General features: G+C 43.7%; 1 long non-coding RNA gene across 2 annotated transcripts; it reads left to right on the forward strand.

Annotated features, from left to right (window-relative positions):
• The first annotated feature begins 304 nt into the window (after positions 1-304).
• On the forward strand, positions 305-21608 carry LOC146042006 (uncharacterized). 2 transcript variants are annotated; one of them, XR_014463709.1, is made up of 4 exons: positions 305-424; positions 2551-2678; positions 4426-4553; positions 21399-21608. It is a non-coding gene; the product is annotated as an uncharacterized LOC146042006 (long non-coding RNA). The 2 variants fall into 2 exon arrangements; XR_014463708.1 differs by lacking the exon at positions 21399-21608 and having other exon boundaries at positions 4426-4706.
• The last annotated feature ends 5649 nt before the right edge of the window (positions 21609-27257 follow it).

The raw sequence follows: 27257 nt of genomic DNA on the forward strand, positions 1-27257 counted from the left end.
CTTCCAGGGTGAAAGTCAGAACCGACGCAATATATATTCCGGTTGCCGCGAGGTGCTTGGGAGGGGATAAAATCAGAGACCAGTGCAGTTTGTAAAACTGTGTCCCGGGTCCACAGTTCAGCGTAAAATATGTGCTGTAGCGTGTATTTGCAATCACTGCGGCAGGGCCTGAAAAGGATGACTTGTGTTGTCTGTACAGTTTGGCATTTATGTGTGTTACGATGTAAGACACAGTAATAATAAATATGCATGTATGTCATGAACATATTATCGCGCCTCCTTCTTCTATTTTTCAGGCAGGCCTTCTCCACAAATGAAATGTGATGTCATCTACTTACCCAGCTACGTGTCTGGACTACTGTGACGTCATTTTTAGTACAGCATATTCTAAAGGTCGAATGGCAGGAGCAGCTACCCACAACAGGTAAGGAGGCGCGATAATATTTTCCTGGCATACATGCATATTTATCAAATATGTATGTTTGTTATAGACCCTTTCCGTACATTATGTTTAAAGTTTGATGAATTTAGGTTTCTATATATTATTTTATGCAAACAGCTAGCCAAAACAGGACTAATATCTGTGCAGGAGATATCAGTGATATCGTCTGCATTGCCTTTTTATTGAATGTCAATAATACTTATTTTCTACAAAAGTAGATGAAAGTAATCATTTTCACCTACTTTGGTACAAATTAAGTGACAATATTTAGGCCCCATATACTACTTTCACACCGATGTACCCTTTCACAATTGATTGGGGTGTGAAAACCAGAATCGGAGAATAACTTGTTCCGTACACGTCTATGTACCTGGATGGTAAAAGCTGGAACCTGTGAATGAAATACTTCCGCCTTGGCATGGTGCTTGGAGAGGTTAAAGACAGAACCGACGCATGAGATGTTCTGGCCGCGACGAGGTGCTTTCGGGGGTGAAAGCTGGAACCGGCCCAAAACAAGTTCAGACTTTTTGGGGGTGAAAGCCGGAACCGGCACATGAGATTTTCTGGCAGCGGCGAGGGGATTGGAGGGGGTGAAAGCCTAAACCAGCGCATGAGATTTTCCGACTGCTGTGAGGTACTTATTTTCTACAAAAAAGGTGAAAATTTAAATTTTCAACTAGTTTGGTAGAAATTAATTGATAATATATAGCCCCATATACCACTTTCATACCACTGTACCCTTTCACACTTGATTGGGGTGTGAAAACCAGAACCTGTGAATAACTTGTTCCATATGTGGCTATGTGATTGGAGGGTCAAAGCTGGAACCAGTGAATGAAATGTTCCCACCTTGGCAAGGTGCTTGGGGGGTTAAAGCCAGAACCAACGCATGATATGTTCTGGCCGCGACGAGGTGCTTTTGGAGGTTAAAGCCGGAACCGGGGCAAGAAATGTCCCGGCTGCGACGTGGTGATTTGGGAAAGAAAGCCGGAACCGGCGTATGAGATGTTCCGGACGCTGTGAGGCTCTTATTTTCTACAAAATAGGTGAAAATTTAAATTTTTACCTACTTTGGTAGAAATGAAGTGATAATATATAGGCCTCATATACCATTTTCACACCGATGTACCCTTTCACACTTGATTGGGGAGTGAAAACCGGAACCAGCGAATAACTTGTTCCGTAGGAGGCTATGTGCCTGGAGGATAAAAGCTGGAACCTGTGGATGAAATGTTCCCACTTGGCAAGGTGCTTGGAGGTTAAAGCAAGAACCGACGCATGAGATGTTCTGGCCGCGACGAATTGCTTTTGGGGGGTGAAAGCCGGAACCGGCGAAAGAAATGTTTTGGCCGCGACGTGGTTGTTGGGGAATGAAATCCGAAACCGACGCATGAGATGTTTCGGCCGCGACGAGGGCTTCGAAGGGGTGAAAGATGAATCTGGCGCATGAGCTGTTCTGGCAGCGGTGAGGTGCTTGGAGAGGGGTGAAAGCCTAAACCGGAGAATGAGATGTTCTGGCCGCTGTGAGGTACTTTTTTTCTTCCAAATATGTGAAAATTTTTGTTTTTCACCTACTTTGTTAGAAATGAAGTGATAATATATAGGCCCCATATACCACTTTAACACCGATGTACCCTTTCATACTTGATTGGTGTGTGAAAACCGGAACCGGCGAATTACTTGTTTTGTACATGGCTATGTGTCCGGAGGGTAAAAGCTGGAACCTGTGAATGCAATGTTCCCACCTTGGTGAGGTGCTTGGGGGGTTAAAGACGGAATCGAGACATGAGATGTTCTGGCTGCGGCAATGTGCTTTCAGGGTGAATGTCAGAACCGACGCAATATATATTCCGGTTGCGGCGAGGTGCTTGGGAGGGGATAAAATCAGAGACCAGTGCAGTTTGTAAAACTGTGTCCCGGGTCCACAGTTCAGCGTAAAATATGTGCTGTAGCGTGTATTTGCAATCACATTGGCAGGGCCTGAAAAGGATGACTTATGTTGTCTGTACAGTTCGGCATTTATGTGTGTTACGATGTAAGACACAGTAATAATAAATATGCATGTATGTCATGAACATATTATCGCGTCTCCTTCTTCTATTTTTCAGGTAGGCCTTCTCCACAAATGAAATGTGATGTCATCTACTTACCCAGCTACGTCTCTGGACTACTGTGACGTCATTTTTAGTACAGCATATTCTAAAGGTCGAATGGCAGGAGCAGCTACCCACAACAGGTAAGGAGGCGCGATAATATCTTCCTGGCATACATGCATATTTATCAAATATGTATGTTTGTTATACACCCTTTCCGTACATTAAGTTTAAAGTTTGATGAATTTAGGACCTTATATTATATTATGCAAACAGCTAGCCAAAACAGGACTAATATCTGTGCAGGAGATATCAGTGATATCGTCTGCATTGCCTTTTTATTGAATGTCAATAATACTTATTTTCTACAAAAGTAGATGAAAGTAATCATTTTTACCTACTTTGGTACAAATTAAGTGACAATATTTAGGCCCCATATACCACTTTCACACCGCTGTACCTTTTCACAATTGATTGGGGTGTGAAAACCAGAATCGGAGAATAACTTGTTCAGTACACGGCTATGTACCTGGATGGTAAAAGTTGGAACCAGTGAATGAAATACTTCCGCCTTGGCATGGTGCTTGAAGAGGTTAAAGCCAGAACCGACGCATGAGATGTTCTGGCCGCGACGAGGTGCTTTCGGGGGTGAAAGCTGGAACCGGCCCAAATCAAGTTCAGACCGCGGCGTGGTGGTTGAGGGTGAAAGCCGGAACCGGCACATGAGATGTTTTGGCAGCGGTGAAGGGTTTGGAGGGGGTAAAAGCCTAAACCAGCGCATGACATTTTCCGGCTGCTGTGAGGTACTTATTTTCTACAAAATAGGTGAAAATTTTAATTTTTCACCTATTTTGGTAGAAATTAAATGATAATATATAAGCTCTATATACCACTTTCACACCGCTGTACCCTTTCACACTTGATTGGGGAGTGAAAACCTGAACCAACGAATAACTTGTTCCGTAGGTGGCTATGTGCCGGGAGGATAAAAGCTGGAACCTGTGGATGAAATGTTCCCACTTGGCAAGGTGCTTGGAGGTTAAAGCCAGAACCGACGCATGAGATGTTCTGGCCGCGACGAGGTGCTTTTGGGGGGTGAAAGCCGGAACCGGCGAAAGAAATGTTCTGGCCGAGGCGTGGTGGTTGGGGAGTGAAAGCTGAAACCGATGCATGAGATGTTTCGGCCGCGACGAGGGCTTGAAAGGGGTGAAAGATGGATCTGGCGCATGAGCTGTTCTGGCAGCGGTGAGGTGCTTGGAGAGGGGTGAATGCCTAAACCGGAGAATGAGATGATCCGGCTATTGTGAGGTACTTTTTTTTCTACAAAATATGTGAAAATTTTCGTTTTTCACCTTCTTTGTTAGAAATGAAGTGATAATATATAGGCCCCATATACCATTTTAACACCGATGTACCCTTTCATACTTGATTAGGGTGTGAAAACCGGACCCGGCGAATAACTTGTTCCGTACATGGCGATGTGTCTGGAGGGTAAAAGCTGGAACCTGTGAATGCAATGTTCCCGCCTTGGTGAGGTGCTTGGGGGGGTTAAAGACGGAAACGACACATGAGATGTTCAGGCTGCAGCAATGTGCTTTCAGGGTGCAAGTCAGAACCGACGCAATATATATTCCGGTTGAGGCGAGGTGCTTGGGAGGGGATAAAATCCGAGACCAGTGCAGTTTGTAAAACTGTGTCCCGGGTCCACAGTTCAGCGTAAAATATGTGCTGTAGCGTGTATTTGCAATCACTGCGGCAGGGCCTGAAAAGGATGACTTGTGTTGTCTGTACAGTTCGGCATTTATGTGTGTTACGATGTAAGACAAAGTAATAATAAATATGCATGTATGTCATGAACATATTATCGCGCCTCCTTCTTCTATTTTTCAGGTAGGCCTTCTCCACAAATGAAATGTGATGTCATCTACTTACCCAGCTACGTTTCTGGACTACTGTGACGTCATTTTTAGTACAGCATATTCTAAAGGTCGAATGGCAGGAGCAGCTACCCACAACAGGTAAGGAGGCGCGATAATATCTTCCTGGCATACATGCATATTTATCAAATATGTATGTTTGTTATAGACCCTTTCCGTACATTATGTTTAAAGTTTGATGAATTTAGGTCCTTATATTATTTTATGCAAACAGCTAGCCAAAACAGGACTAATATCTGTTCAGGAGATATCAGTGATATCGTCTGCATTGCCTTTTTATTGAATGTCAATAATACTTATTTTCTACAAAAGTAGATGAAAGTAATCATTTTCACCTACTTTGGTACAAATTAAGTGACAAGATTTAGGCCCCATATACCACTTTCACACCGCTGTACCCTTTCACAATTGATTGGGGTGTGAAAACCAGAACCGGAGAATAACTTGTTCCGTACACGGCTATGTACCTGGACGGTAAAAGCTGGAACCTGTGAATGAAATACTTCCGCCTTGGCATGGTGCTTGGGGAGGTTAAAGCCAGAACCGACGCATGAGATGTTCTGGCAGCGGCGAGGGGATTGGAGGGGGTGAAAGCCTAAACCAGCGCATGAGATTTTCCGGCTGCTGTGAGGTACTTATTTTCTACAAAATAGATGAAAATTTTAATTTTCAACTACTTTGGTAGAAATTAATTGATAATATATAGCCCCATATACCACTTTCATACCACTGTACCCTTTCACACTTGATTGGGGTGTGAAAACCAGAACCAATGAATAAGTTGTTCCATATCTGGCTATGTGATTGGAGGGTCAAAGCTGGCATCAGTGAATGAAATGTTCCCGCCCTGGCAAGTTGCTTGGGGTTGTTAAAGCCAGAACCGACGCATGAGATGTTCTGGCCGCGACAAGGTGCTTTTGGAGGATAAAGTCGGAACAGCGCAAGAAATGCCCCTGCTGCGACGTAGTGGTTTGGGAAAGAAAGCCGGAACCGGCGTATGAGATGTTCCGGATGCTGTGAGGTACTTATTTTCTACAAAATAGGTGAACATTTAAATTTTTACCTACTTTGGTAGATATGAAGTGATAATATATAGGCCTCATATACCATTTTCACACCGCTGTACCCTTTCACACTTGATTGGGTTGTGAAAATCGGAACCGGCGAATAACTTGTTCCGTATCTAGCTATGTGATTGGATGGTCAAAGCTGGAACCAGTGAATGAAATGTTCCCATGAGATGTTCTGGCCCCTGTGAGGTACTTATTTTCTACAAAAGTAGGTGAAAATTTTAATTTTTCACCTATTTTGGTAGAAATTAAATGATAATGTATAGGCCCTATATACCACTTTCACACCGCTGTACCCTTTCACACTTGATTGGGGAGTGAAAACCGGAACCAGCGAATAACTTGTTCCGTAGGTGGCTATGTGCCTGGAGTATAAAAGCTGGAACCTGTGGATGAAAAGTTCCCACTTGGCAAGGGGCTTGGAGCTTAAAGCCAGAACCGACGCATGAGATGTTCTGGCCGCGACAAGGTGCTTTTGGGGGGTAAAAGCCGGAACCGGCTCAAGAAATGTTCTGGACGCGGCGTGGTGGTTGGGGAATGAAAGCTGAAACCGACGCATGACATGTTTCGGCCGCAACCAGGGCTTCGAAAGGGTGAAAGCTGGATCCGGCGCATTAGCTGTTCTGGCAATGGTGAGGTGCTTGGAGAGCGGTGGAAGACTAAACCGGAGAATGAGATGTTCTGGCCGCTGTGAGGTACTTTTTTTCTTCAAAATATGTGAACATTTTCGTTTTTCACCTACTTTGTTAGAAATGAAGTGATAATATATAGGCCCCATATACCACTTTAACACCGATGTACCCTTTCACACTTGATTGGGGAGTGAAAACCGGAACCAGCGAATAACTTGTTCCGTAGGTGGCTATGTGCCTGGAGGATAAAAGCTGGAACCTGTGGATGAAATGTTCCTGCCCTGGCAAGGTGCTTGGAGGTTAAAGGCAGAACTGACGCATGAGATGTTCTGGCCGCGACGAGGTGCTTTTGGGGGTGAAAGCCGGAACCGGTGCAAGAAATGTACTGGCCGTGGCGTGGTGGTTTCGGAATGAAAGCCGAAACCGGCGCATGAGATGTTTCGGCCACGACGAGTGCTTCAAAAGGTTTAGTCAAAGATAATTGGCGACATAAAAATAAGGAAATTAGGTACTTGTGTAGTTTCACGGCGCCACTAGATCGTATACGATTTAGTATGCAATTTGACATCAGATATCGCATACGATATAGTATACGATTTACTATCCATTTCATTACCCCACTATCCACTAGGGCGTGGAGTTGATTTTATATAGCGTGGCAAGCGCAGCGAGCCACCGAGCCCGAAGCGTGACGAGCGTACACGGAATGTATTTTATGGAATTGCATGCAAATGGCATGCGATATTGGTGACTTGCTTTGAATACTATATCGTATGCGATATCTGATGTCAAATCGCATACTAAATCGTATACGATCTAGTGGCGCCGTTAAACTACACAAGTACCGGAAATTAATTTAGCAAAGAAAGAAATGAGGTGGATTTTTGACCTTATTTCTTTAACCCCTCATGGATTAAATTCAGATTTCGAGCTCAAGTGGTTCCTTTAAAATATGTATTTCCCTTGTTTTTATATATATTTCTTATATTCCTATATAACTTAAGTTTTATCTGGTATTTTACAGTGTTTTAATAATATATTGTAAAAGACGGTTATTTTATTCCTCTGCACATTAATTTTTAATTTTAAGAGTTTGGCGATTGTGTAACATATGTTCTCTTTAATTGTCCATATGTTTCATTGTATACATTGCGCATGCGTTAAAAGACGTATGCGTTCCACTTAGATGTCCGTGTATCATACACGGCACATACAACTATCACCGGAAGTTACACATATGCCGGGAGTCAATATGCGTTCCAACACCCGAAGTCCGTACGTTCCACGAGACATATGGAGGTATGAACATAAACATTCCCGCTGGAAGTTACGCATATGCCGGAAGGCATCATGCGTCTCAACTACCGATGCCCGCATGTTCCACGGGACATACGGGAGCTCATTATTCTCTAGATTGTACCATAAAAGGACCATGTCCTGGCCATTCAGGTATTTCCCCACGAATGAATTATCAAATTTACCCTTAAGTATGTTATACGTTTTTCTTTTCACTTCCGGCTTTACTGATATCCGGCGGAAGTACACTTAATTGAAGCAATGTGCAGGGGTATAAATATCGTCTTAATACCTCTCCTCTCCAAGCCTTGAAAAAGACAGGTTATCCTGTCGAAACGCGCTGGAGAGGAGTTTTCTGTACTCTTTACTGGGAATCACTATCCATGTGCGGTTACAGATTGGGATATAAGGTCAAATTCCCAGTCACCAAGTACCGTATTATTCCATCTTGTGTTCCCAGTCTTTCGGTTTTTAAATAAAATCCTTGTATCAACATTGAAAGAGGGAGTTTTGTCTTTCCATCCCACATATATATATGGTGAGAGGAGTCTTTCAGTCACAGTGGACCTCCCTAAAAGATACCCAGATGCATCTGTATCAGTTTATTAACCTGTGAGTATGGTACGCATCCTATGCCAAATCTTTGAATCTGCACCTGTGGTGAATCCTGCGCAGATCTAAAGAAACCTTTATGCGTACAAACTTCATATCACTATCGTGACAGCGGGTCCGCTTTTAGATGCCCATCCCCCATTTTCTATAAAAATATCCTCATGTTGACAGGACTTTTACTGATACATGTGTTACAAATTTATTGTTTTACATATTGCATTCATCTGAAAACTTAACAGATGTGTTGACAACTTTTCCTTGCTTTTGGGAGTGAAGCACGGAATAGGTGCAAGAAAAGTTCCGACTGCAGCGTGCTGGTTGGGGGTGAAAGCCAGAACCGGCACATGAGATGTTTCGGCCTCGACGAGGGCTTGGAAGGGGTGAAAGCCAGAACTGGTGCATGAGATGTTCCGGCCACTGTGAGGTGCTTCGCTTCACTACACAATGCACAATTCTGGGATGGGTCTCTGTATTTGGCTGGCTGTGGGTTGGTGGCAGCTAGCTACAGGAGACTTGCCCAGTCATCCGGGCAACCAGGATCACAACCCTATTTTCAGGAGCCTCCCGGCTGTTCTGGGGTAGTATTCAAGTATGCACCAGGGAGAGAATGCATGTTAGGGGGCCGATACAATTGTTTATAATCTGTCAGGCAGCTTACCTGTTGTTAAGGAAGGCTAAACTGTATTGAGTTTGTATAGTCTCCTCATGTTTGTGTGGGTTTCCTCTGGATATTCCAAAAATATACAATGTAGGAAGGTTTACTGGCCCCAAAAAGAAAAATTAGCCCATGTCTATGAGTGTGTACATGTGGTAGGGAATATAGACTGTAAGCTCCACTGGGCAGGGACTGATGTGATTGACCAAATGTAAACGCTGTGTGTGAGGGATAAATAACTGGTAGTAATAATAATAATATCAATAATATTATAATGATAATAATAATAGTTGGTAGACAAACAGTTGTTTTCCCTTAGTGCTGCAGCTAAAGTCTTCATTATTACCATTACCTCAGTCTGACAAATTATTTCCTTCTTGTCTGTTTTCATTTCATTTTATTTTACCTGGCATCTATCGTTTGTGAATCTCACTTAGGTGCTGATTCTGAGTCACAGACAAAGGTGGCTTTAGGTGCGCGCAGTCACGTTAGCCTGATTTATGCTAAGGCGAGGATCCATTCAATGAACGCGTGGGTGTGTACGTGTCACTTTATCAAAGCTGCCACAACAGTCACCATTAGCCTTGTGCTAGGCGCAAGATCCGTCATAAACAGGCTTCCTTTGGCCAACAGCATGACTAAGGGGGATATTCAATCGCCGTCGAGCATCTCCCGTGGGGGAGATGCTCGACGGGCCCTATTCAATGCTGTCTTCCCCGACAGCATTGAACAGGGTTTCCTGGCAGAACGAGCCCGACATCTCTAGCTGTCGGGCTCGTTCTGCCGAGAACAGCCGGGAAGTGACGAGCTGCCGGTTGCATCTCGTCACTTCCCGGCCGCAACTCGCGGCCACGCCCCCTTCTCGTCCCGCTGCAGGAGGGACATTGAATCCCGCCTGCATGTTCTCGGTCGAGCTGACCGAGAACGGGACTGGGTCACGGCAGGCGAGCAAGCTCGTCTGCCGTGACCCGAAGATTGAATACCTCCCTTAGACTCAACCGAGCTGTGTATACATGCCTACACACACACACACTCCCCTGAAACTGCCATAGGTTAGGGTGGTTATTTGCAAATACATTGTCACGCCAAGCACCTGTTCCAACACCCTGCTTCATAGAAAGACATAGCTGACCAAGTTGCATCCAACTGGGAATAGGACAGTCATACACAAAGATGAAAACATTTGTACGCTGCTGTCTCCCTGGTCTGTACAGAGGCTTGGGGTTGTTGGCTTCTCTGTTCTTCTGGTATTCTCAACGCCCAGTTTCCTCTTGCTCCACGCCGCTGGAGTGCCACCTATTCCTTCCTTGCAGCTTGTGCGGCTACCAGTGACTCAGCAGCAGGCTGCTGCTTTACATATTATTGGACAGCTGAGCCATCACACGGCTGCCCAGTTCTGCCATACGGCTCAGCTGTCCGTCAGTGCAGAGGGGAGCCAGGAGCAGGGATTTCTTACCGATCTGCAGCAGCAGAAGTCCCTCAGAAATGCTCAGAGGATGTAGGGGCCCTTAATTTGTAGGGTTCTTGGGACCGCTGCCCCTATCTTCCCTCCCTTAATCCGACCCACGTCAATGAAATCTAGCTCATTTCAGAAGGGTATGTCAGCAGGAGGCCCAATAAAAAGCTGCAAACATGGCTCCTCATTTCACTCATGTGCCCACTCTGCGGCCCGGTTTCCTATTTCAGGTGGTAATACGGCTTTAAAGTTGAGGTGGAACGCTTTATAATTCCATTACATTTATGAGAGTAGACGTGAATGTTGCAAAGTGCTCTTTTATGTGCGAGCATACATTTTAGGTACTTGTTGTCTTTAAGATTTCTGTCCTGCTATAAGCAGCGTTGCTAATCTGCTGAGGAAGTTATAAAACAGCTGCTGCTATTGTTATCCAGACTTTGTGAACAGCGCTCTTGAGATATTTATGGCCTATTTAAAATTCTTCTACAGTGATTTACAGGCTCAATGGTCAACTCGCTATTAAAATATTTATCTAAATCCTTTAGAGCAACTAAAGTCCCTCATATAAAAAGCAGAACATGTGACTGGGCTGTACAGAGAAAATAATCCTGAGGATGAATTAGTTCTGTCTGGCACATCGAAGGACGGGCTGCGTCTAATGCACATCCAATCTGTTTTCACTTTTCAACGATTGTTTATTCATTGTGAAAACACGTATTGATCACACGACTAATGAGAAACACCCTTATGCTCATGATGACAAATGGGGGGGGTTGCAAAAGGTTACATTCTTCAACAGCAACAGATACATTTTGGAAATATTGAGAATAACAGTCATGATTTTGTCATTCTCTACTAACCAAAGAGCAATCATCTAATCAGTTTCTTGCCAATACTGCAGGATCTGAGGGAAAAAGTATGTGGAAGAATGACAGAAATGCGTATTAGAGATGTTTTACCATACTTTTCCCCATTTGACTGAATCAGTCAATAATTCCTGTAGTGATTGTACACAGTAGTCTTTATCTCTCCGATCCCTGTCCTAAGACGTGTAAAGCTCGAGGCAAGAGAGATGCTCAAGAGATTTTAAATGTATAGGACAAAATTTCCCAAATACCCTCGTTACAGTCCAGATTTTAAGACTATCCATGCTTGAGTCCAGATGGTTAAATTCAATTGGGGGTCTAATTAAGTCACTTGTGCTCAAGCGTGGATATCCTTTAAACCTTGATGGTAATCATAGCCAGCAACAGAAATCTTGGTTTTTGGAACCTCCATCCCTTCCTGGTATGTACAACACCATAACTCTGTCTCCTAAGGTCCCCATACACTACACAACTTCTCCTGGGGAAAAGTCGCTTCCGAAGCACATTCAACCGCTCGGGACCTTCCTGGGTGGCTAGATCACATACAGTATATCATATGCGTTACTTTTGCATACCCAATCCCCACCACCAGGAGGATGCCAAGTTGGACGTGCAGCAGGTTTCAATATTGACTCCGATATGATGTGTATGGGACCGAGCATCAGATCAGATGTCAAATACATCCAATTTGGCATATCGGACAGTGTATGGCCAGCTAAAGCCTCAACCCCTGGTGTATCTTAGTATTCCTTGTATCTCCTAGTTTCACTCCCATCCTGTGTGTTTCTCACAATTCCCAGTGTCTCAGCCCTATCATCCTGTGTCCAGCACATATAATTGTGCTTCCCCAGCCCCATGTTCTGTGCTCTATTGCCCATACCTACCATCCCGAAAAAGGGGTGGGGCTAAGGGGCAGATGGGTGCAACCTTGGGTAGAGGAGACGTGACTTAGCACCGCGACACCTGTTTTATAATTTTCCAGGGGTGTGCCCAGCGCTCCCCTAGCTACTGGGAAGCCCCTGGCTCCCCCAACTCCCTCCTTCCTTGTATGGAAGAGATGCTGTGCGCATGGCCTCTCTTCAGCAATCACCGGCAGAGCAGTGGCAATCTTTGGCTCCCGTCAACTACAAACCACCCCCCGTTAGACATATACCCCTGCAGTGCAACATGGTTTTGTACATTTTCTAACAAATGTGCTTTGTCTGTGCAGGTTTGAATAACCCCCTATATCAACATCATGCTCCTGGATGTAGCCTGCTGAATGATATTGTTTGTAACATCGCTTAGTGTGTATGCGCTATATCAATTGGCACAGAGTTCCAGGCAATTTAGGGGAAATTGTTGATGACACCACAAATGATACGATGGTGCAGCATTCTTCCTTCATCCGCCTGTGTACCCAGCTTTCATGAGTATGTTTTTTTACATTATGGCATACTGTTTATGACTTTAAAGGTTTATTCTACCTAATATAAACTGAAAGTTTAGTTGGATGGATGGAATTGGGATCAAACAAATTTGATGACCTGCGTGGCGATCTCATGATGCTCCAATGGCTTTTCTCAATCAAGAGATTGTTGGGATCACATGACTACGGGAAAGTAGGTTTCTCTAGTTTTAGGGTCCGATTCAGACGCCATGCGACGCCTGTGTTGTGACGGGCCCGTTCAGCATTTCTATTGGAAGCGCCCACCGTTTTTGAGAGCAAACCCATGAAACGCTAAGGAGACCCCATCGCCCCCTTAATGTCAATATTTGTTTGAGATTTAGTTATCCTTTAAAGAATTGTATTGTCATTATGTTACTAGCTCGCTCCTTGAATGTATTGTCTGAGTTATACCGTTTCACAAGAGCGATAAAATAGAACCGGTATATCCTGTTCTTCTTCCTTTTGGCTGCTCTCCATGTAAATGTCTTTCATAGTCAATAAATTACAGTCTGCATGTCAGAAATCAGCTATAAATTTTGAAGGAGACTGCAAACAAATATTTTATTTAAGCAGTGACGACAGGAATGAAAGTAAAGGCTGATAAGAACCCTTCTATTAAAAGATTAAACATATTTTACACAGATGTACTAAGAAATGAAAATCCCATAGATCTGACATTTGCAGCCTTCTGTTCTCTTTCTGCACAAAGGAGTTCTCTGTCCTGGCCTTCTGTACTGCAACCGTGGCCCAAAGTATCTCCTGGAGGGTTACATAGCCCAAAAGGCCAACATGCACAAGGTCAACGGAATACGGTCGGTTGGTCGACCTAAAGATGGTCGACATTCATTAGGTCGACATACTGCAAGGTAGACAGGGTTCAAGGTCGACATGGCACAAGGTCGACACAAGCATTAGGTCGACATGGTCTAGGTCAACAGGTCGACATGGGGTTTTTCACTGTTCTGTGAGCCGATAGGTGACATTTCATGCCCTACCATCCACTAGGGCATTGTGGGAGAATAAAATAGTGTGCCAAGCGCAGCGAGTCATGCGAGGGGACGTGGTGCACTTATAACTGTGTCCATGTCAACTGTGTCGACATTCGGGTCAAAAACCATTGAAAAACCCCATGTCGATCTTTTGACTGTCGACCTAGACCATGTCGACCTAATGCTTGTGTCAACCTAACGACCTGTTGACCTTGTGCCATGTCGGCCTAGACCCCTATCGACCTTGCAGTATATAGACGGATTCAGTATGAAATCCCGGCGGTCGGGATCCCGTTGTTCAAAATCCCGACGCCGGAATCCCGACCGCCGAAATCCCGACAAGGGGGGGACGTGGATCGCCCCCCCTTGCGGGCCCGGTGCCTCGCTACGCTCGGCACGCTAATTTATTCTCCCTCCAGGGGTGTCGTGGACACCCACGGAGGGAGAAAGTGTCGGGATTTCGGTGGTCGGGATTCTGAACGCCGGGATCCCGACTGCCGGGATTTTAACTGCATCCCATATAGACCTAGTGGTGTCGACCTAATGACTGTGGACCACCTTCAGGTCGACCATACAATCCATACCCAGGTCATCATGTGAAAAATGTCAACACACGAAAATTATGTTGATTTTTTGGGGGTCAACTTATAGCTGGACCCTCAGTTAGTGGTCTGGCACCCTTGCTTGTGACCATGGCTCCCCATGTACTATTTATTTATTAACAGTTTCTTATATAGCGCACACATATTCCACAGCACTTTACAGAGTATATTTGAACATTCACATCAGTCCCTGCCCCAGTGGAGCTTACAATCTACCACATGTACACATGCACACAGACATTCTAGGGTTAATTTGTTGGGAGCCAATTAACCTACGAGTATATTTTTGAATTGTTGGAGGAAACCGGAGTGCTCGGAGGAAACCCACGCAAGTACGGGGAGAATATACAAACTCTGCACTGTTAGAGCCATGGTTGGAATCGAACCCATGACCTCAGCGCTGTGAGGCAGTAATGCTCAACATTACACCATCCAAATGTGTTGCTTTAGCAGCCTTTCAAGATCTGCATACAGCATTTAGTGCCAGCAGGAAAACAGCTGAAGCAAACAAGTGTATATTGGGGGTCAGGGGCATCTTAAGAGAGGAGGAGGCCCATGTGAAGCCTCCTCGGCCAGGCCCCCTCCTCTCTGCCTGGAGCAGTAGGGTCTGAGCATTCTAGTGCTCAGACCCTACTGTGCATGCACAAACCATCGCTGTGCTGTGGTGTCTGAGCACTGGAGGCCTCAGAGTCCACTGCGAATGTGCAGGTTTCTGGGAAAATGTCCGCCACTCCATTTTTCCAGTGATTTCAGCAGCACTTCTGCCACAGTATTTTGGAGGAAAACTATTACCAAAATGGGTGCAGTGTGCAAGGTTTAGGCCCCTCTGGGCCCATGTGCACTGGGCACACTGCACCAATTATAGTTGTGTGTGTTCTTCTGCATCTGTGACCGCTAACACAAGTACGCTGCATTTTTCTGCTACTCATTGAGAAACTGAAGAAACAATTCCCCTGGATGTCTTCCAGTCAGATAAAACCAGCTTGTGTTACATCACCCCAGCTGACCCGTCATCCACTCACAGTTATTCTGTGGACTGGATCATTAGTCAGAGCTTGTGAGAGCCATCTAGTGTTAGGCATGAAAGGCCCTGCCAGGTAAACCAGTGGTAGGCCCCCAAACTTAGGGGGCACAGCCTGCCACCAGAGGGTGTGTGGTTGGCTATCCAAAGAAGGTCAAGCACTAGAGAGAACATGCAAAAACCATGGGCTTTTCAAGGAGGGGGCAAGGGTGTGTCAGAATCACCCACTTTCCTGAGCAGTAGGGTAGGATGGTTTCCATAGAAACAAACCAAGGACCCGAATTTGATGTGATTGAACAGCTGCAAATTCGCACAGCGGCTGATTATCGATACACTGCCCATGTGTACGGTTCACAGTACGCATGCGCGAGGCCGTGCTGAGATGAACTCATGCAAGTATTTCTGTTCACTGGCAAGGTCACCTGGGAGTGGCAAGAAAAATGTTGGGAGTGTCAGAGAATCATAGCCGTGCCGAAGACTGTTAGGGGAGGGTGCCATTGGCCGGCCGGATACTGTATATCTGTATTCATTGCAGCCGCCGAGTAAGTCCCGTGCTACGCGGAGGCTGAGATGAGTTGTGGCCAGTGTTCCATCAATGTGAGCTTGTTGAGTATACATTCATTTGCAAGGGGAATTTCAATGGAGCGGGCGAAGGCTAAACCGGTCGAAGGCTAAACTGGTCGTTGGGCTATGCAAATCCATGCGATCAGGTCTGTGCTAGGCCCCAAGTACAACCATGACCCGAGAGGAGGAGGTGGTGCCCTCTGGTAGTGGGTGCCCACTGGGGATTTCCCAATTACACCTGTGGGCCATCATAACTATTGTCCAGTCTTGTTGCAGGAGATATGACTGAAGTGGATGGCTTTCTACTAGTAATAACATATAACTCTGTGCATATGGGAATACCCCCACGCCACCCAGTAATTGCCCATTCAGCCTTATGTGAGACTGAGTACCCCTACCAACCGCTACATCTGTTATTTGTCTAACGGTAAGCTCATTTGGAAGTGAATTATAAAAGCTTAGAAATATATCTACTTCTGTCATTTCGTAGACATGCAAGATTAATGATATCTAGATGTTGGTTGGTTGCTATAAGCAACGTCTCCACTTTATAACACTCCAAGCATTGATACCCCTTGGATGGGACTGCCAACATTTTTGTGTTATGACATTATGATATCCACAGTGTACAGTACTGTAGAATACAAAATACAGTAGTATAATATAGTTAAAGATAATAATAACAACTTTTGTTTCTAAAATAAAAACAATATATTTGTAAACAGGCTAATATGGCTGTGTGTTTATACATGGCGTTATACATGGCTGTGTGTTTATACATGGCGTTATACATGGCTGTGTGTTTATACATGGCGTTATACATGGCTGTGTGTTTATACATGGCGTTATACATGGCTGTGTGTTTATACATGGCGTTATACATGGCTGTGTGTTTATACAGTACATGGCGTTATACATGGCTGTGTGTTTATACATGGCGTTATACATGGCTGTGTGTTTATACATGGCGTTATACATGGCTGTATGTTTATACATGGCGTTATACATGGCTGTGTGTTTATACATGGCGTTATACATGGCTGTGTGTCTATTCATGGCGTTATACATGGCTGTGTGTTTATACATGGCGTTATACATGGCTGTGTGTTTATACAGTACATGGCGTTATACATGGCTGTGTGTTTATACATGGCGTCATACATGGCTGTGTGTTTATTAATGTTTTGCAAGCATCGGGAGAATTTTCGCACAGGGTGCAGCAAGGAACAAGTGGGCGAGAATAACAGGAGGTTATGGAGAAGTGTCCTTGGAGGGGGTGTGAAGGGGAATGTTCGGAAATGAATGCGGAAATGTATGGGGAGTTGTACTGTATATAACATATTATTTCCCTTTTATTGCCCATTTATTCCATCTTACTTACTGTATCTGCAGCCTTATTATTCCCTATGTGGAGCCTGTAGCAATTTCTCTTACTTGTTTATTGACATGGCAGCATATTATAGTGCAGTATATACAGGCACAGCATAGTATAGCGCAGAACATTATTACAGTGCTGTATATACAGGCACAGCATATTACAGCACAGAATGTTATTACATAGCAGTACTGTATATACAGGCACAGCATATTACAGCACAGAATGTTATTACATAGTACTGTATATGCAGGCACAACATATTACAGCACAGAATGTTATTACATAGCAGTACTAGATATACAGGCACAGCATATTACAGCACAGAATGTTATTACATAGTACTGTATATGTAGCACAGCATATTACAGCACAGAGTGTTATTACATAGCAGTACTGTATATACAGGCACAGCATATTACAGCACAGAATGTTATTACATAGCAGTACTGTATATACAGGCACAGCATATTACAGCACAGAATGTTATTACATAGCAGTACTGTATATACAGGCACAGCATATTACTGCACAGAATGTTATTACATAGTACTGTATATGTAGCACAGCATATTACAGCACAGAATGTTATTACATAGCAGTACTGTAAATACAGGCACAGCATATTACAGCACAGAATGTTATTACATAGCAGTACTGTATATACAGGCACAGCATATTACAGCACATAATGCTATTACATAGTACTGTATATGTAGCACAGCATATTACAGCACAGAATGTTATTACATAGCAGTACTGTAAATACAGGCACAGCATATTACAGCACAGAATGTTATTACGTAGCAGTACTGTGTGTATACAGGCACAGCATATTACAGCACATAATGCTATTACATAGTACAGTATATACAGGCACAGCATATTACAGCACAGAATGTTATTACATAGCAGTACTGTAAATACAGGCACAGCATATTACAGCACAGAATGTTATTACATAGCAGTACTGTGTATATACAGGCACAGCATATTACAGCACATAATGCTATTACATAGTACTGTATATACAGGCACAGCATATTACAGCACAGAATGTTATTACATAGCAGTACTGTGTATATGGAAAGAGTCATCTGTCAGACCAGACTTAGGTCGACAGTCATTAGGTCGACCCCGGAAGGTCGACAGGGTTAAAGGTCGACATGGCATGACATGGCTTTTTCACTGTTTTTTGAGCCGACATGTGCCGACAGGCGGTATTTCATGCCCTACCATCCACTAGGGCGTGGTGGGAGAATAAAATAGTGTGCCGAGCGCAGCGAGGCACCGTGCCCGAAGCATGGTGAGCGATGCGAGGGGCTGCGGTTCGACTCCAACTGTGTCCATGTCGACCGTGTCGACATTCGGGTAAAAAAAAAACAGTGAAAAACTCATGCCGACCTAATGACTCGACCTAAAACCATGTCGACATTGGCCCATGTCGACCTTAAGTCATGTCGACCTTTAACCCTGTCGACCTTGGGGACAGTCGACCTTCCGGGGTCGACCTAATGACTGTAGACCTAAGTCTGTTCTGACAGATGTACCGCTTCCGTGTATAAATAGGCACAGCATATTATAGCACAGAATGTTATTACATAGCAGTACTGAGGAAACCAGCAAATCGGGTCAATTTCCCTCATGGAGGCGGGGCTTTATGATGGCACTCTTAAGCCCCACCCTCGAACTTGTACTGAGAGTCTCCTCTCTGGGCTTCTCCTGGAGAGATTACAAAATCCGGCAACCCTGATATACAGGCACAACATAATACAGCACAGAACATTACTACAGGACAGTATATACAGGCAGAATGTTATTACAGGGCAGTGTATACAGGCAGAATGTTATTACAGGGCAGTATATATTGGCACAACATATTACAAACCAAAACATTAGGTGCTTGTGTAGTTTCACGGCACCAGCATGGCGCCGTTCGTCTGAGTCCCGTTGCGGGGCTCGCTTTGCTCACCCACACTGTGGGCTCGGTGGCTCGCTACGCTATCTAAGAACAACTCCATGCCAACATAGATAGTGTTGGCATGGAGTTAAGTTACTTTATTTTAGATAGTTTGTGGCGAGCGTACAACTCGGAAGTAGCTGCTGGCGCCGTGAAACTACACAAGTACCAAACATTATTACAGGGCAGTTCACATATAGTACTGTAGGTACAGCATAATGCAGTATAGAAGGGTGTGGTATAAATACCCGAGGGTCGGGATTCCGACAGTCATTAGTCAGACGTCAGAATCCCGACTGCACAGCGTGGGGAGCGCAATGAAGCCCCTTGCGGGCACGGTGGCGAGCTGTGCTCGCCATCTATTTTATTCTCCCTCTATGGGGGTCGTGGACCCCCACGAGGGAGCAGTCGGGATTCCGACATCGGAGTAATGACTGTCGGAATCCCGTCCGGCACCCGTATAGAACATTGTTATAGGGCAGTGTAAGGAGGCAAATCATATTACAGGACAGAACATTATTTTAAGACATTATACCTCGGCAGAGTATATTACAGTGCAGAACGTTTTTACAGAGCAGTATATCTAGGCATATACAGTATAGGATATATGGGGCAGAAGCGAAGGGGGGGGGGGGGGGGGGGGGGGGGAATGGAAGCTTTATCCAGTACATACAAAACAGGTATAGAATATCCTAAAACAAATATTGAAGTTTATGCTATCTGTTACCAAGTAATGTGTTCATTAACTAACACTAACATGACCTTAAATGAAATATTTACTTCCTTGTTATTATTTAATTTGTCCTTAAATGAAGAGTTGAACCCAGTTATATGAGTGTCTGACTTGAATGCCTCGATTGTTAAAAAAACATTAAAAGAAAAACAAATACATTGGAAGGTGTTGCAAAATAACTAAAAATGAAAGTCACAAAAAGAAATCAGATCACTCAGAATTCTGGGGCATTTCTCTATTGCATCCTAGAACATAATAGACAGAATCTGAATCAGAGGGGCAGATGTATTAAGCCTTAACAAGAGATAAATGCAAGGGTGATAAAGAGAGATAAACATCCAGCCAATCACCTGCTAACTGCCATGTTACAACCTGTGATGTGATTGGCTGGACGTTTATCTCTCTTTATCACCCGTGCATTTATCTCTTGTTAAGGCTTAATTCATCTGCTCCAGTTTGTATTATCTTCTAGAAGATGCTAAATAAATAAGACATAGATTCTGATTGGTTGGGAATAGCAACATCCCATCTTCAGTAGAATTACCATCTTAGTAAATAAACCCCTTAATATATTTAGAACTATGGCCCTCAGATCTGATCACAGTACAAATTTGTTCTCGAAATGGGCAAAATCATGCGCACTGCAGGTGGGGCAGATGTAACATGTGCAGAGAGAGATACATTTGGGTGGGGTGTGATCAAACTGAAATCTAAATTGCAGTGTAAAAATAATGCAGCCAGGTGTCTCCTGCAGGAATCGGGAAATTAGACAGGTATGTGGTGTATACTGATTCACAAAAAAAGAACAGCTATAAAAAGACTGCTCTGTGGGCCAAATTCAGGTTAACTCGCAAAAGCAAAATCTCTCACTAATGGGCAAAACCATGTGCACTGCCGGTGGGGCAGATGTAACATGTGCAGAGAGAGTTACATTTGGGTGGGGTGTGTACTTCAAACTGAAATCTAAATTGCAGTGTAAAAATAAAGCAGCCAGTATTTACTCTGTACAAAAACAACATAATTCCCCCTACATGTATGTTACATAAGCCCCACCTGCAAACCAACCTGAATCACCCCCTTTATGCCATGTACTCTCTATAACCCCACTTTAATGCACAGTAAAGTTTTCTTGACAGATCCACCCTAAAAATTTAATTGTACACTATAATTCAGCAAAATTCATAGCAAGACAGATACAGGACATGTTTGTTACTTGGAATCACATAAGATGCCTTGGAGGCATACTAAATGTAATATTCAATGAAGTATTTTCTGTTTAATTTCGTTAGGTCAAATTCTGCCTTTAATACAAATTTCTTAGACAAATGTTGTGTTTGGCGTAAACCAGTGCCGCCCGTGTAATACCATTTGTCCTCCAAAGTGCTACCTTGCAAGATCCCCAAATATGTCATGAAAGACGGCAGTGTAGTCTAGAAGAAAGGTTCGGTAACATGGCTGGGCTGTTCTAAAAACATTATTTTGCTAACGTTAACTTAGCTGCAAGTGTGGTTTGGAGAAGGACGTATTTAGATTGCGTAGGCTTGTTTAGTGCTTCTGATCTAACGACTAAGATATACAATTTAAGAAAACATACAGGTTTGGATACTTTGATATGGTCAATGTCATTTTTTTCCCTACTTGCCGAAGATTTTTTTTTCTCTTATAGATAAATCAAGAGGTTGACGGGGAAACTGGTAGAAAGTGTGAGTTGGCAGGCAGCTGTGGAAATGGCTTTCTATCTGAAAGTTTATTTAAAAATTGTTGAACGGATTTCAGCACAGAGCTTTCTTATATCAGAAGCCTTTGAAGAACTGTCAAACAACACAAGCCGAACAGATCGGCAGATTAAAGGTAGCGAGCTGAAATACTTGTTCCTAAATGTCAGGGCTTTGCAAACTTCTCATTGAAAAGGTGTGGAGTGTTATTTTATAGGGGAAAGGGATGATTTATGAAAGGCTTATTAATAGAACTACACATATTTCTGAGTAATTGGTTCATTCGGGTATTCTATTATAAAATTTATCTCAAAGTCATTAACTTGGTCAATTGGGTACTTTTGGTATATTTGCTCCCCAAGATGCCCCTGCAATGATGTCATTGGGTTTCCTGTTGAGGCCACACCCCATTTAACTTAGGTCATGCCCCCTTTGGACAGCGGGATAAACTGGGTGTCACCACACCCAGTGACGCCTCTGCCCCAACCTCTATGCTTGATACAGATTAGTTTATTTTCTATTGTTGGCAATTTTTTCTTTTTCTGCAAGAGGGATCAACATGTCTCCTCTCAATCAGGAGAGGTCTTGATAAAGCTTCATTAATGTCATTGGCTCATAATGTTCTTAGTACTAATAATGTATTCATTCAGTCATACTTTCCATCTGACTACCCATCCCCATACAAACAGGACATTTTATGGGACTGTGTGCACACAGTCAGGACTTTTGTCAGCACTAGGACATGTTTTGCACTTATTGTATTAGAAATATTTTAAGTGATGAAGAAGGTTTTGAATATACGTATAGCGTTTCAAGCACTGAGCCTTTCCTGGGGGTTTTTGTTCCACCGGTGCACCTCTGCAATGACTGTCATGTCTTACTGAAAATCTTTGGATGTACAGTTCAGGCAACACAATGGCTGCCACCATTGCAGATGCATTTTATTGTGTCACAAGAAAAGAGAAACTGATCACCTAAGTGGTCCAGTAGATGTAGTGTAGTAGTGTGCTCTTGTGTAGAGTACGCACAAACTCCTCACATTTGGAAAGTATTTTGCGGAATTGTTGGCTATGAAGGAAATAGCTGTACGGAGCTATAATTCTGTGCACATATAGTATGAGATCAGTCAATTAAAAAATGGTTGTGGTGATCTCAGTTGCCTTACTATAGGGGCATGGGGAGTGCAATCCACACACGGGTGTCCCCCTCGGAGAGGATGAGAGCAAAATGGCGGTGACAGGAGCCAAGCGCTGCAATGTTACATTCTCCTGCAACACCTGGCTCCTGTCACAGAGCAGTAGCCATTACTACATGACAGCCTAGACTCTATGGGAAGCCAGCATCCCCGGGGATGCTGGGCACACCTCCAGGAGTGATGAAATTAAAAGTTCACAATGAAGCCACACCCCTTTTCACCTAGTCCACTGCAATCAGCTCGGAGGCACTGGGTATTTCCGTAAGGCCATGCCTTTTTGTGATAGTCCTTTGTGATAGTCCACACTCCTTATTTGGGCACACACCTTTAGGTGTCACCAGTACCCCTACTGGGATGGAATGTGCTCACTGCACAACTAGGATTGTCGTTGACACAGAACAGAGGTGCAGAGTCTAAGGTCTAATGATGGATTTGCCCACAACAGAGCTTCAGGGGCCAGGATGGTCAACCGATTTTCTTGAGCCTCTCACCTGTTCCAGAGAGGTAGGCAAGTTTGACCAAATCCAGTCTATACTTGGGTTATTTGGGACTATCCTTGACTCTGAACTTTCATTTGTACCCCACATTCAATCTTTCTCAAAATCCTGCCACCTGCACCTAAAAAACATATTCAAAATTTGCCCTTACCTTACACAAGACACTGCAAAAACTCTAATCCATGCTCTCATCATCTGACGCATTGATTATTGCAATAGTCTCCAATACAGACTCTCACCACTACAGTCCATCATGAATGCAGCTGCGAGGCTAATCTTCCTAGCCAGACGTTCATCATCTGCAAAGCTACTCTGTCAGTCACTTCATTGGTTACCTGTATTCTACTGTATTCAATACAAAATTATTTTACTTACACACAAAGCCATAAACCAAACTACACCAACATACATATCTTCTCTTATCTCAAAATATCTTCCAACTCGACCTTTACGCTCCTCCCAAGATCTGCGTCTCTCATCCACACTCATTACTCGTTCCCATTCCCGACTGCAGGACTTTCTTTGGGCTGCACCCACTCTGTGGAATGCCGTCCCAAGCACAATTTGACTCTCCTCCAGTCTCCAAACCTATAAGCGTTCCCTGAAAACTCATCTCTTCAGGCAAGCTTATCAAATTCCAGAACCAGTCATAGAACCTTGCATTCTGGTGGAATCGATGCAATAAAGAATACAGTATATATCCTTATGTATCAATGCCTATTTCCCTATAGATTGTAAGCTTGCGAGCAGGGCCCTCCTACATTTTGACTGTCTGTAAATACCCTGTTTGTTGTATCACTGTCTCCTTTTGTAAAGCGCAACGAAATATGCTTATAAGAAACTGTTAATAAGTAAATAATAGACTATTTTTCTTTTAGGGTTTGTTCCACCAGCTGTACAAATTAGTCATTTGTCAGATTATAGAGCTACAACATGACACAACTGCGGCCATTTTGTACCCACATACTGTAGTGCAGAGTTATTTCTCAAAATGTTGTAATATAGGAAAACACATGCACCAATACACAGGCACAGATAAAGTATTGTGTGCATGTCAGTTTCCCACAGTAGTGTGAGATGACATTATCTTTCTAGCAGAGGTAATTGCTTCTGGAAAAAAATAGCACAGTATAATTATATAGATGATTAGATAGACATAATGAGAATGTTTATTTTAGGTTTCTATGCAATTTGCAGCTGGACTGGTAAAGAGAATGTTGTATTGGAAATATGATCTTATCGTATCGCAGGACACTAACCAGCGCATACGCCATAAAAACTTTCCATATATTTTCTCAGCAGCATCAATTTGACATCATGTTCTATGCATTCTATTATCTTCATTTTGCCACAGGAGCCTTCCTTTTTCATTTTTTTTATGTACTTCTCTCGAATAAATGCTAATTGCTGGAATTATCCCATCACTGTCATCTGTGATGAAATAGTTGTTTTCCTAAATGTGATTTTCCACCTTCATAGAATGTGCCAGATTCAGGGATGTACGGTAATGCATTTGCAACTAATATACCGTACTCAGCTGTTGAGCAATTAAGCGCTTATTCTGTAGCCTTCTGGGAATGTAGTGTGACGCCCACCGGCAACTTTGCCGATCCAAGCAACTGCGTACAAAAGATAAGCAGTTGGGGTCGCAGAAAATTCAATAATGGACTCCCTAAGTAACCTCATAGCGCAAGGATCACGTTTGTTTGGACACTCCCACATTTTTGCAGCCACTCCCCATTACTTCCCACATGGTCCCTGATGTTGAATCACTTTGAGTATACATCATATTGGTTTGTACATGCCAACACACAATGTAAACCTTTGCCACATTTAGGCAGATGTGTTTATATATGCATCCACTTTGCACATTGTAGCTCTGCTCTGTGCATGGAAATTGTAGCTGCTTTGTGTCATATCGGAATATATACCGTTTCTTATACAACACAGCAGATTCCGTCGCGCTTTACAATCGTAGACAGTGATAAAACAAACTGGGTAACAACAGAGAGACTTGGAGGTTAGAAGGCCCTGCTGCAAGCTTACAATCTATAGGGATATAGGAGGGAAATACAAGGACAGGCACCAGTAATAGCATAGCAGTCCCACCAAGTTATAAGTCCAGAAGGGAAGCTATATAATACATAAGTGCCTCAGAGGGTTATGCGTGTAGAACTTAAATATGATAGGCTTGCCTGAAGAGGTGAGTTTTCAGGGAATGCTTGAAAGTTTGGAGGCTAGTGGAGAGTCTTATTGTGCGCGGAAGGGCATTCCATAGGATGGGATACATACAGATGACCCCCCTCCCCTAAGCTTCACCCTCCCTCCCTGCAGCCTAAACTCTAACCTTCCTACCCACAGCCAAACCCTAATCTTACCACCCTTAGCCTAAACCTAACTGCCTTTCTAAACAACTAACTCTCCCTCCCCCCAGCCTCACACCCCCCCCCCCTTTTTTTTTTGTTACATGCTCTGTATACTTGCAATCAGGATATTGGCCCTTATTCTGATCGGTGCGGATATTCCCGAATTCTGACGGTGCGGTCCGCACGCCACGCTGTGCGGCAGCGTGCGGCCATCGTCCGTAGAAACGCCCACGTGTCCTCCGCATTCGGACGGACTCACTCTTTAACAGGGCTTGACAAATTTTTCTAAAATTTAGGAGCCAGGACAAAAGTTTAGGAGCCAGACAAAAGTACATCGCACCCCAAAAATAAAAATGACTGAAAACTTGGACAAGGTGTACTTTAAACTTAAAGCAGTATGAAAATTACAGTCTATATGGAAATAGAATTACTAGAATATATTTATCAAATTAAAACACTTCAGTTTTTCAAATGATAGATATATGATACAGCAGAAAACAAGCCTCAAAGTCTGTGATATGCTGAAAAAAGACTGAATAGGCCCTAGGGAGGTCTTATCAAGCGCCAAAGTACCAACTGCATCTGCTGCTATTCAACAGAAGTTTTGCCCATAATCACGTTACACAGCACGCAGTGCCCGATAGTCACATTACACAGCACGTACTGCCCGATAGTCATGTTACACAGCACGCAGTGACCCATAATCAAGTTACACAGCACATAGTGCCTGATAGTCACGTTACACAGCACGCAGTGCCCGATAGTCACGTTACACAGCACGCAGTGACCCATAGTCACGTTACACAGCACATAGTGCCTGATAGTCACATTACACAGAACGTAGTGACCCATAGTCACGTTACACCCCACTTAGTGACCCATAGTCACGTTACACCACCAATTAGTGACCCATAGTCACGTTACACAGCCTGTAGTGACCCATACTTACATTACACAGCACGCAGTCCCTAGGCATGGCAAATGCCCTAGCAATTGCCTATGCCTAGGGCCGGCTCTGCAAGCAGAGGTGGACTTAAAATGGTGGGCCACCAAACACAGAGACATGCTGCAGAGCTTTAGTAACATAATTCCTGGTCATCAACTGAATTAGGACATTGCCAACAACATGTTCCCATGCACAATACTACACCCAGCAGCCATTGCATTTTGCTTTAGAAGAGGGGGGAAAAATAAAAATAAAGTGTATGTATATATGTTTGTGTGTGTGTGTGTGTGTGTGTGTATATATATATATGTGTGTATATATATATATATATATGTGTATATATATGTATGTATATGTATATATATATATATATATATATATATATATATATATATACATACATACATACATACATACATACATATTTTATTTTATTTGTTTAAAAAAATGCCCGAGCAGCAGTGGTGTGTAGCATACCAGCGGTGGGCTCTACAATTGCATTACATATGGCACCTGACCTGTCTCCCCCTCAACTATGCAGACACCCGGAGCCAGCAGCGATGTGCAGGAGATCCCTACACAATAAGAAGCGCACACACAGCTGCAGTAGCTGCAGGAAATAGCGGAGCACCGCTCTATATGATAGCCGGACATCTGCCATCACCCCACCGCCGTGTAGAGCAGGGGACCTCATGCAGGTGCGGGAAGGGAGGAAGCGGCAAGGAGCTTATCTCATGCGGCCGCAGTGTCCTGTCTCGCTGTCGAGACCCGGGAGCAGGGAAGCCGCGCACAGCTATAAGGCAGCT

Source organism: Crinia signifera, chromosome 19 (genome assembly GCF_055691185.1).
Source record: "Crinia signifera chromosome 19, ASM5569118v1, whole genome shotgun sequence".
Classification (NCBI taxonomy): Eukaryota; Metazoa; Chordata; class Amphibia; order Anura; family Myobatrachidae; genus Crinia; species Crinia signifera.